At 34.2% G+C, this 12,163-nt stretch overlaps 1 non-coding gene across 1 annotated transcript; it reads left to right on the top strand.

Moving 5' to 3' along the window:
• The first annotated feature begins 11,387 nt into the window (after positions 1 to 11,387).
• On the top strand, positions 11,388 to 11,525 carry LOC114004608 (U4 spliceosomal RNA). The gene has a single exon (XR_003546720.1). It is a non-coding gene; the product is annotated as a U4 spliceosomal RNA (small nuclear RNA).
• Positions 11,526 to 12,163: the final 638 nt, after the last annotated feature.

Genomic DNA, 12,163 nt, shown 5'->3' on the forward strand with positions numbered 1-12,163 from the left:
TTTTGCTTAAAGAAATAATACCTGAAATAAACAAAAATGAAGAATAATTTTGTTGCAATATCCTCTCCTATTTGGCTTAACTGTCTTAAAACACATAGGATTTTAGAATTTTTCTTTCATTATTATTATTTAGGCTGGACTGAAGTTTAATTTACATTAGCTTTATGTTCTTGTAGGAGAGTAGTTATTTGTGACCAAGGAATCCATTTATTTCTGATTCTACCATTGATTTACTGTGTGTCCCTGAGCAAGGCAATTAACTTCTTTCTGACTCTATTTCTTAATTTATATGGTGCAGGTGCCACTGTTATGCAGAAATGGTGGAATAAATTTTAAATTTCCAATGAAGAAGGAACTAAGGGGGACAGAGGTTAAAATGTGATAGAAATCTGGTCATCTATTTTAAAACACTAGATTTTAAATTCTATGGAGGCTACTTAACCTAGGCTCAGTCCATATAGTGGTTAAAAGCAAGTGCTAATGAATTTAAATAGGGTACTACCTTTCATTCTTTTTCTCCACAAGAAAATAAATGCCATTTTACATATGATGAGAATCATCTCTCATGCATGCATATAAGCTGACTTCATAGAGTAATGAGAACATAATATAATGCTGATTAGAGCAGAAAATGGGTTACAAATAAGGTTTCTTTTTCCTCTCCATATCATATAAAGCTATGAAAAAAGAAATTCTGATAATCTTCAGCTTTATAGGTTTTTACATTAGACATGACTTGAAATGTTTTTTTTATATAAATATTCCCTCTCAAAATCACTTTGATGACTGAATTTGTAACATAAGAAAATTATTGTTTACAGATGTGAAATTTCTTTTTAACCCAATAATATAAAAGTTCTCTAAGTAAAACACACACACATACACACACGCATCCTTTAAACTACTGAGTTAAACGTGATGTTCTCTTGTATTTCTGTAGTAATGGGTGTAGGCAAATGACCGGGAGGCTGTTGGCACCTAGAGTGACATTATGAACCAAAGGAGTGACTGCCCTGGAAAATGGAAGGTGTTTTTGCTTACGTGTGTGGGCAGAGGTGGAATTGGACTTGACAACAGAAAGACATGATGTAAGCCGTGATCCAAGATAGGGGAAGAGTTTTACTTTCAGTGAAAGAAAAAAAAAAATTGATCTTTAAGAAAAATAAAATAGAGCCAGAGAGAAACAGAGACAGAGATCCAGACTGACAGGTAAGAAGAGAAGAAAAACAAAACAAAACAAAACAAAAAACTTGTTTCATCTGGGATTGGATAATGGAGAATATTTAACCTCAAATTTTAACAACAAATCTTCCCCCATTTAGTTCAGTAATTACGAATTCCCAGTTTACAAAATCTGTGTTAAAAGCCTGAAACAGAATCCTAAAATTAAGTAGTCACCTGTTGTCAGTACCTATGCAGTTCAGCCAAAGCATAAACAGAAGTCTTCTACAGCTGAGCCTTTCTAAAAATAAACCCTGGTATTAAAGAGCCCATAATCCAAAATTACTCTACATAAAGAAATATAATATCCTAATATAGAATCAACCCCCCTAGAAAAATAAGACCAAAAGAATTAGACTCCTGAGCTTTTTATCGAAGAACTTCTCAATTAGATCATTTAAATAAAAAGGAATTATATTATCTAAAATAGGCAAATTTTCAAAAGATGTAATAGTAGATTTATATATACATGAATAAGCTTGACAATTATTTTTATAAGCTTGAAAAATAAAACCACATAAAAGAGTAGTTGAAGATAAAATTAGTGAATTGGAGGATAGAACCTAAAGATACAATTCAAAATGGATATAGACCACCAAAAATATGGAGGATATGAAAAAGATATAAAAGAAAATGAAAACAGAATTACTAATATTTAGTAAATGGAGCTTCAAATTTTTAAGAAGGACACAGTTTTCTATACATAAAAGCTAAATATTAAAAAACACTAAATATTTCCAAGCAAAATGCAAATAAAGAAAACCATGTATGAAAGCATGCAGTCCCTTGAGCATGCCAAATGTGAGTAAATGTGCTTCTGGTTCTGGTTATCTGAGAGTGAGGACGGATCATGGCACGGGGACTCCATTAGGAATGCCTATCTCCTTTCATACCCTCTTTGTCGCTCTCTTTTTTTTTTTATGAAAATAAATAAATAAACTTCAAAGAAATAAAACAACATGAAATCCAGTTGTAAAATTTTTGAATACCAAACACCAATATATCTTTTAAAAGCTACTACAAAGAAAAGAAATACAACTTTTATAGAAATGATGATTCAAGTATTCAGAGAATCAACAAGAGAAAAAGAAAACCCCCCAAAAAGTATAGAGAAATCTTTAAAATGTCTAATTAAATGTCTTTTCCAGTCACATACTGACTCAGTGAGTGAGTTGGAATGCAAATTCCTATCCCTAGGCTTCATAAATAGAAATTTTATCCACAATAATAGGGCGTGCAGTGTTCATTTAAACTTGAAATTAGCTAAAAAGAGAATAAAATACATACACAGAAAAATGACTTAGTAAAAAAAAAATAAATGTTAGGAATATTGTACCCTCATTGATTTAGCTATATTTCTGCTTTCTAAAATTATTACCCATTATCTTCAGGTCTCTATAACATCAAATCAACACTTGATTATTCTTTATTTATTTTGCTTTGCTTTTTAAAAATTATTCAGTTTTATTTTCTGTTTATTAACCTCTTTAAAAATTACAGTCTTATCTGTAATATATATATTTTGTTCAATTGAGACAATTGTCTGATACCAGAATATATAAAGCAACTGAGATATTAAAATTTTAAAACCTATAAAAATAATTTGAGGGACTTCCTCAGAAACAGCATTTAGAGCAAACCCTTATTATTACTTATGTATCTACTCAAGACACAAAGATCTGAGTCAAGAGGGGGAGGTCATCCAAGCCATGAGCCTCCTGATTCTCTCTGCTTCTCTGTATTTAGTAGAATATAGGAGGAAGCAATAATCATTTTTCAGAGAATTAAAAGTAAGGGTTATTTTCTGGGATGTGTTGAGTTTAGTTACTGATAAAAGAGAAAATTTGCAGACAACCCTTGGAATAAAACGAACATTTAAGGATTTGGAAAATGCATTCACATTGGATAACACACCCATCTAAATCACCTCTTTTCAAGCAGGAAGTTAAGAATTGGGCATTTCCCACTAAGTTTCCTGGGCATGCATTCACTCATGCATTAAAAGTTCATAAATCCATGGTGTTTGGGGGCCAAGGGGTTTCTGTCTTGCCCTAACATGTGTCTTTACATTTCCTTTCATTTTTCTGACAGCGAGAACTTCAGAGTTTCTTAAGAAAAGCTTAGGACCATTTTTTTTTTTTTAAGAGAGATTTTTGCACTAAGGCACATGTGCTTGTTGGAGAGACAGAGAGAGAGACAGAAAGCAAGAAATCACCCCCTGGGGGGGGATGGTCATGCCACAATCCCTTCTCCTCCATTCTCCTCTCAGGGTTTTGGGCACAAATGGACATGCCCAGCATGAGTTTAAGTCCCCAGGTCTGGGTCTCGAACCATGGTCGACTACATGGGAGCCCAGCGACATAAACATTCTGTCATCTGCTTGTTCCTAGAATCATATTTTAAACTATAGATTTGGCATCCTGGACAGTCATCTTTAATCAAGCAAATGTAGAATTGAATTCTAAGATTCTCTATCATTTAAATTGCAGGATACACACAGAAAGAGTTTGCTTTTGAATTATTATGTATATTATGAATACTCAAGACATCTTAAGTGGAAGAATATTGTGTATCAGAAAACTAACTGTTGACTAGGTGAGTTTATCTCTTTGATAAAAATAAAATTACTAATTTTGTGCTAAAATTAATAATTTTAAAAATCCATCAATACACCTATGGCAATAGTTTTTAATCCTGGATCTTGATAAACTTAGAATAGGCAAAGTTTTCTTAAACAAAGTATAAAATATTTTTTTTAAGTATAAGCTATTTTTTTTGAGAGCTTTTTGCTATAGGGTGCATGTACTCACCAGAACGACAGAGAGAGACAGAGAGACAGAAAGTGAGAAATCACCCCCTAGGAGGGATGGCCACACCACAATCCCTTCTTCTCCATTCTCCACTCAGGATCTTGGACATGCATGCACATGTGCCCAACGTGAGTTTAAGCCACCAGATCTGAGACTCGAACCACAATTGAATATGTGGGAGTCCAGTGACATAGCCATTATGCCACCTGCTGGTACCGAGTATAAATTATTTTTAAAATTCTAATAAGGATGCTTTCAACATCTAAAGAGGTATTTTAACCAAAAGAAGTCATACACATAATAATCTGATATGTTACAGGTTGAGAGTCTATACGTATTTACATACAGATAAAAACTTATGCCTAGTATATACATTTTTAAATATAATTATTAAAAGAAATACACAATAATTTAAAAATGGACAAAAGTTCTAGGAAGTTAATAAATAAGCTATCCAGGTTGCAACTATGTGTACAAATTGACTATCAGCATTTTTTTCTTCTCTAATTTTCCAGGGGGTGTGTTTACTCATGGAAGAGAGAGAATGAGAGAGAAGGAAAGTGCTAAAGCCTGCTCAAGGGTTGGTGGTCATGCCACAATTGCTTCTCCACTTTTCTCTCCTTTTTGGATTTTGGACATGTGCATACATATTCCACTGTATGCACATGTCCAAAAGCCACTAGGTCTGGGACTTGAACCATGGTTGGCCATATGGACTCTAGCTACATTAACAAGCTGCCATTATCTGGACCAGCATTTTTTTTTAAAGAAGTATTCATTTCCTTAATTTTATTTACTATCATTATTTATTTTCTTATGTGACCAGAGAGAGACAGAAAGGGAAAGTGAAAAAACAAACTGCCCTGTCGAGGATGTGAGCCATGGTCAGCTATGTGGGAGTCCAGCACCTTAACTACCATGTCACCTTCTGGCCCCCAAGCCCAGCAATTTTATCAGAGAATTATAAATTAAAATCATGTTGTCTTGCTCTATGACTAAAAGTAAATAAAAAGAAATAGCAGGTGCTGGGGTCGGCAGTTGGTGTGGTGGTTGGGACACTGGACCCCCACATGGTAGACCATGGTTTGAGTCCCAGAACTGGTGGCTTACTTCTCACTTTCTGTCTACATGTCTCTCTCTCTCTCCCTCTCTCTCCATGGTCAAATTAAAAAATAAGAATAATAAATAAGATTAAATAAACAATTCTTTAAGAAAAAGGCAATAATAGGTGTTGGCAAACATTTGGACGTACTATATAATTCATGTATTCATGTATTTTGACAGCTACAATGTAAACTGACTCAGCAATTTTGGAATTGACACTATCTACTGTAGTTAAATACATTCTCATTTTGTTTCTTATATTCTGGTCATATACCCTGAGGAAATTAGTACATAATGGCTATATTGTGTGTGTGAGTGTACATTGTGCTCTATATACAGAACAAAAAACACAAGATCCTTCAATAGACTTATTTTCTTAAGGTGACTCATAATAAATAAGCTAAGGATAAATATTCATAAAAAACTTATTATACGTTATTATATTCATTTAAATGTGATGCATATATGAAGAAAAAGAACATGGTATGATGACAGAATTTCTGTCAAACTGTCTTAAGAAGACTGGAGAAAGTTTATTAGAGGACTATGTTTATCCTTAAGAATGAAGGATCAAAATTTGCTGTGAATGATGGAGAAGTTAAGATAAAAAGAAAACAATGTCCAAAGACCTGAGATGAGCAAACAGGGTATATGAAAATGAGCTTTCAGCTCTGCAGAGTCTTGCAGCTCCGCAGAGATGGTAAGATCTGGAGATACAATAGGAAGGACATTTGTAGATGCTAAAGACTGTACAAAAGGGGAATGGATAGTAGAAGATGGGTGGGAAGGACTCAGGGAAGAAACACTTAAAAGGCACAAGAATATAATGTTCTCTAATTGAATATGATGTACATAATAATATCCTTAATTTTATTGTCATGTAATACACTGATGATTTGAAAAAACATTATAGAGATGTACAATGATTAAATGTAAATATGAAATCATTAAAAATAAAGTTTTAATAAATAATCTCAAATATGTAGATATACACTTATTGTTTCTCTAGAAAATGTCACGATATGTGGTTAAAAAAAGGTGGGGGGGGAGGGTGAGTCCTCAGATGGCATGGTGGTTAAGGCACTAAACTTCCACATGGCTGATGACAGTTGGAGTCCCAGACCTGGCATCTTGCTTTCTCTCTTTGTCTCTTTCTGGTCAAACTTAAAATAATAATAACAAATAAAGTAAATAATTATTATTATATAAAGTAATCTTTTTTTAACTTTATTTATTTATTTATTCACTTTTACTCTGACTAGAGAGGGACAGAGTAAAAAAGAGGAAGAGAAGGAAAGTAAGAAAGCAATCTGCCATGTCCAGGACTTGAACCATGGTTGACCATGTGGGAGGCCAGTGCCCTTAACCACCACACCACTTGCCCAACTCTATAAAGAATTATTAAAAATATTTTAAAAGTGGTAGAAGACAAACCACATGCTATTGCAAAGGGTAGGATGCTGTCTGCAGACCAGAAGACTACAGCTCAGAACTGGGATCCATTCAAAACACACCACGTATGTATGCATATGGTCTGCCTCGCTGGAAGGATAGAGGTGGCAGGACAGCATGACTAAAGAATATTTTATATATACTTATTTTCTCTATATTCTTACTAAACTGGAAGTGTATTTGCAATAAAAGTATGCATTTATGAGTTTAAGACATTTGAATATGATTGTAAATCTGCTGGCATCTGGAGTACAATTTTGTAGGGTATGTATTCAAAGAACCTTAGCATTTTCTGTGCAAAATTTATTTGATTGCTTAAACAAGTCATTTTTGACGTCTGAGAGCAGTATATTAATCTTCCATTTGGCCATTATTCCTTCAATTTAAGAGACCAAGAGAGCAAACTAAAATGTAACTAAATGGCTTTTAAAAGCACAGGTACAGAGTCTAGTGTCCTTTAGACATACATTCATAAAATTCAAATCTACTCTAACTCTGATTTCCTTTGACATAATTTTATTATTTCTTTGACATGATTTTATTACTCAAAACTGAATTTGTAATAAAAATGCTCTTAAATTTGTCCTTGAAACATGCAATTATTTCCCAAGAATTTAAATATACTTTAGAGAAAATGAGAAATGGAGACAGAAAACTGAGAACCAGTTTAAATTAGATGAGAATTTGTTTACAAGAATGCCATTATTCTCAGAAAAGCACTTTGGTTGATATTATGATTATACAGTATTAAACAGGTTAAAATTTTCAGTCATTTTCTAGTCAAATCACTTTAAAATATATTTAGTGCAGTTCTGTAAATATTATTAATATTAAAGCCATGTTAAATACTGCTGATATAGATATAAATTTTTTTAAATATTGAAATTTAATCTGAAAACACACACAAAAAAGTGAAAAAAAAATACAGAAATAACCAAGGAAGTCAAAGACCTTTACAAAGAAAACTAAAAATCTTTTAAAACAGATATTGAAGATGACACAAAAAAGTGGAAGGCCATCTCATGTCTCTGGATTGGGAGAATTAATGTAATCAAAAATGGCAATTTTACCCAAATTAATCTACATATTTAATGCAATTCCTATACAACTACAAGAGACATTCTTCATAAATCTAGAAGAGATAATCATGGAATTTGTCTGGAATTATAAAAGGTCCCATATTGCTAAAACAATTCTACACAGGAAGACTGGAGTGGGCAGCATTTCACTCTCTAGTCCCAAAATTTATTACAGAGCTATGATAATCAAAACAGCATGGTATCAGCACAAAAATAGGCAGGTGAACCAATGGAACAGAATTGAGACCTAAAATAAACTACAAAACATGTAGTCAATTGATCTTTAAAAAAGGATACAAGTCAATCCAGTGGGAAAAGGACAACCTCTTTAGCAAATGGTGCTGGAAAAACTGGGTATCCACCTGAAGAAAGATGAATCTGAATTCCTGTCTTTAACCATTAACAAAAATGAACTCAAAGTGGATCAAAGATCTAAATCTAAGACCTCACATTATAAAACTACTGCTGGAAAGCACTGGGGAAACTTTGGGAAACGATGGGATAGGCAAAGACTTTTTAAATAAGACCCCCAAAGCACAGGGAATAATGTCCGAAAAAAAAAAAAAAAAAAAAAACCCAAGTGGGATTAAATAAGATTAAGAAGTTTCTGCTTTAAGAAGACACAGTAATTTGTGTGAATCAACAACACTTGGAGATTTTTGTGTACTATGCGTCAAATAAGGGACTGATAACTGGAATACACAGGGAACTCAAGTGACTTATCCAGACCAAAAAAAAATAAAAAGTTAACCCAATTAACCCCACTCTTAACTGACTTAACCCCAGTCAGATTGGTGAAGATTAAAAAAAACAAAATGATAAGTGCTGGTGTTGATGTGGTAAAAGGGGAACTTTCCTTTGCTGTTGGTGGGAATGTAAATTGGTCCAGTCACTGTGGAGAACAATATGGAGGTTTCTTAAAGATCTACAAATAAATCTACCGTATTACCTAGGAATTCTATTATTGGCTAGCTAGGGCTAGCTAGCCAATGGGTGGGAAAATGCTCAGTAGGAAAAGTGCTTGCACATCTATGTTTATTGTGGCATTATTCATGATTGCTAAAACATAATCAGCCTAGATGTCCACAAACAGATGAACAGATTGAAAAGGCGTGGCATTTATACTCTGTGAAATACTATTCAGCCATAAAAACAGCAAGACCCTGGCATTTGATAGAAAGAGGACAAATATAGAAGATTTATTGCTGAAAGCGAGTCAGGCTACAAAAGAGAGACACTGCATGTCTCCACTTAACATATACCAACTATCCACACTTTATGTAAAGACTGAAAGACTGGAAGAAATCAAAGCATTGAAAATAGTTATAGACACTGGAGACACTGTGGAAGGAGGGTCAAAAAGAAGAATGTAGGGAAGGTAATTAGGGAGAAAAAATAGAGAAGACATTCGCAGGACAGAAATATTTTATTAGCTGTTGATGACGTGTATATTATTTTCAACTGAACTAGTCTGAGGTGTATTTTATGTTGGGCAAATTTTCTATACAAGCAAATGGTGTATAGAGACTGTATAAGAAATAATTTAAAAAATACAAAAATAAACATAATAAGTGAACCAACAATCTATAATTTATAAAAATGAAATACTGCTTTCCTGAGATAATACTTTAAATGGTGGCATTTTGAGTTGATTTTTACATGCATATTCTAATATATAGTAAAATTAATTACAATTAATGTCTTTAGTAACATTAGTCATCCCTCACTGTATTGTAAACTAGATAACTTACTTAAAAATATTACTGTGTTGGGAACCAGCAGTTAGCGTAATGGCTATGTTGCTGGACTCACGTAGTCAACCGCGGTTCATGTCCCGGACCCGGTGGCTTAAAACTCACGCCGGGCGCATGTGCGTGCGTGCCCAGATCCTGAGAGGAGAATGGAGGAGAAGGGATTGCGGCGTGACCATCCCCCCTGGGGGGTGATTTCTCGCTTTCTGTCTCTATGTCTCTCTCTGTCTGTCTGGTGAGCGCACGCACCCTACAGTGAAAATCTCTCCAAAAAAAAAAAATATATATACATATATTACTGTGTTACAGTTTATTTAGTACTTATTGGGATCGTTAGATTATCAGAAGAAAACAATGAACTCCAACAGTATTGTATAGCTTCATGAATTTATTGTTGCAAACTGTATTACCATGATAAAAACTATAAATTTGTTATCAAAGTTAAATACGGTATCATAGCAGCAGAATGATGACTTAGAATTTGTTTTAGATTCCCTACCACAGTGTCATAAATTAATAGGTCAGAGTGGATATATGGTCACAATATAAATATAAATATAAATATATAAATATAAATTAGGGTTTTATTAAAAAGGTGAGAAAAAAGGTGATTTAATCAAATGATGCAGAGGTAGATTAATCCTGCCAGGTTATTCAATGGTGAAATCCACAAACCATATTCTCCTGGTAGGAACAGAGTACAAATTACTAAACTACAAATAAAAATATGAAAGATGTTAGGTCATTATTTGCAGACTGGTTTGTATTGGAATTATTTATAAATAAGTCCAACTATGGAATACATTTATTGGAAAATTCGGGGTCTCCATGTCCTGCTACTTAGGGAGAGTGTCTCTGTTGAATGGTCAATATTACTTCTGACCTTCCTAACTGGAAAGGTTTATAAGTGATTGAGTCATAAGAAGAACAGTTTGTGGATCTAAACTCTCACAACTTGCTCCGTAATTTATTGAATTATAAAAGCAGAGTTCTGTGGAAGTTATTTAAAATCCTATTAAGTGAAGAAGCGATCTTCTGATGTTTTTAAAAAATTATTTATTTAATTTTATTTCCCATTATTATTTTTTAATTCGCTATAGGACACGTGCACTCAAGACAAAGAGAGAAAGGGAAAGTGAGAAGCCAGGTCCAGGACTCAAACTGTGATGGGTAATGCGTGAGTCCAGTGCCCCAACCCCATACCACCTGCTGGCCCTCCAGTTTTTTTTTGTTTTTTTTTTTTTTTTTTTTACAAAAGATATAATCCACCCACAGGCCAGTGTGCTTTGTATTCACAGCTATGTGCGATTCCACGTGACCATGACATCTAATGTTCTTGAAAGAGCGAGCTAGCCTTCACATATGCCTGCCACCACTGCAAAATAAAATGATGCTTTTTAACAATTTTTATTTTTTGTCTGGCACAGATATTTATACTGAAGTGTCGTCAATTTGAAATATAAAATTGTCTTTGTTCTATAAAAAGGTTTGAATTTTTAATAATTACTGAGTGTTTTGATATGCATAATTAACTCATTTGAGTCATGAATAATAGTTTCCCCTGATTTAATTAGGCAGCCTGACTCATTATGAGCCCTAGTGGAAGGAGTTCAGCGACAACTCATTTGAGGCAGGTTTGAGTCGTATTTCGATTCATGTTAACTGAGCCCTGATTTCCTCAAGGATGGTCAGGTAGAAGCAAACTAGACAGAGTAGAGGTTACCATCCCAATATCAGGACACAGATGATTTTTGCTCTGTAATAGCACTTAGACCTATAAACACTTCTGGTGTACCCCAAACCAGGGATACAATTCTTGCCAAAGTTGAGTTTAGGTGAAGAAGGAGAAAAGGAAGAGAAGTGGAAGGAGAAGGGAAGAAGAAGAGAAAGAAGAATAAAAGGAGAAAGGAAAAAAAAAAGGAAAAAAATGGGAACTGGAGTACTAAGGATGGGAAAATAAAACAACACTCAGCTTTGCGCAGTGGCAGTATCGTAGCCAATGAGGTTTATCTGAGGCACGATTATTGCTAATTGAAAACAACACTCAAAATTACTTGATAATTGACTATTTTTTTAAAGTTCATTTCTTTTATGACAGCAAGAGTGAAAGAGATAGAAAGACAAGGACCGTCAACAGAGTCTCACATGTAATCCTACCTCCACCTCCCCAGTTAGTCAAGGGTCATGGGGCACATGAACCTGGTGTGCACGGGTCCAACAGGGAACAGAACCTATGATCACTCACATGGATCCAGTTTTGCTTGGCCAGCATATTACTACTGTGGTTCTGGGCCGGTTCAGTTAACTTTTTCTTACCGGACCTTTTTCTAATTACAGTTACTATTAAGCTGACAATTTGACTTAAATAAAGTAGTATCTTTCTGTGAGGTGTTGGAAGCACAATCTTTAATTCTTCTTCCTTCTCTTTATATTACTTAGGACATAAAAGTGCAAAAAGATCACATTTTATTCTAGCCTTGAAATTAAAATTTAAAAAATGAAAAAGACTTATCTACTCATAAGATTTTTAAATGTATAGTCCATTGGTGCTGGGTAGTGGTGCGGTGAGGCTGATCCACATACAAGGTTCCAGGTACACAGCCGGAGACCTCCCTAAGTACATCTACCTGCCCATGATCTGGGGATGCCTGGAACGGACGTTGACAATGGATCATAGCATCAAGACTGTGTTGAGGATGCTTTCTTTTCTCTCTCTCTCTTTCTCTATCTCTCTAACCTATGGTAG

The sequence above is a fragment of the Tupaia chinensis genome, unplaced genomic scaffold, assembly GCF_000334495.1.
Source record: "Tupaia chinensis unplaced genomic scaffold, TupChi_1.0 Scaffold139079_1, whole genome shotgun sequence".
NCBI lineage: Eukaryota > Metazoa > Chordata > Mammalia > Scandentia > Tupaiidae > Tupaia > Tupaia belangeri.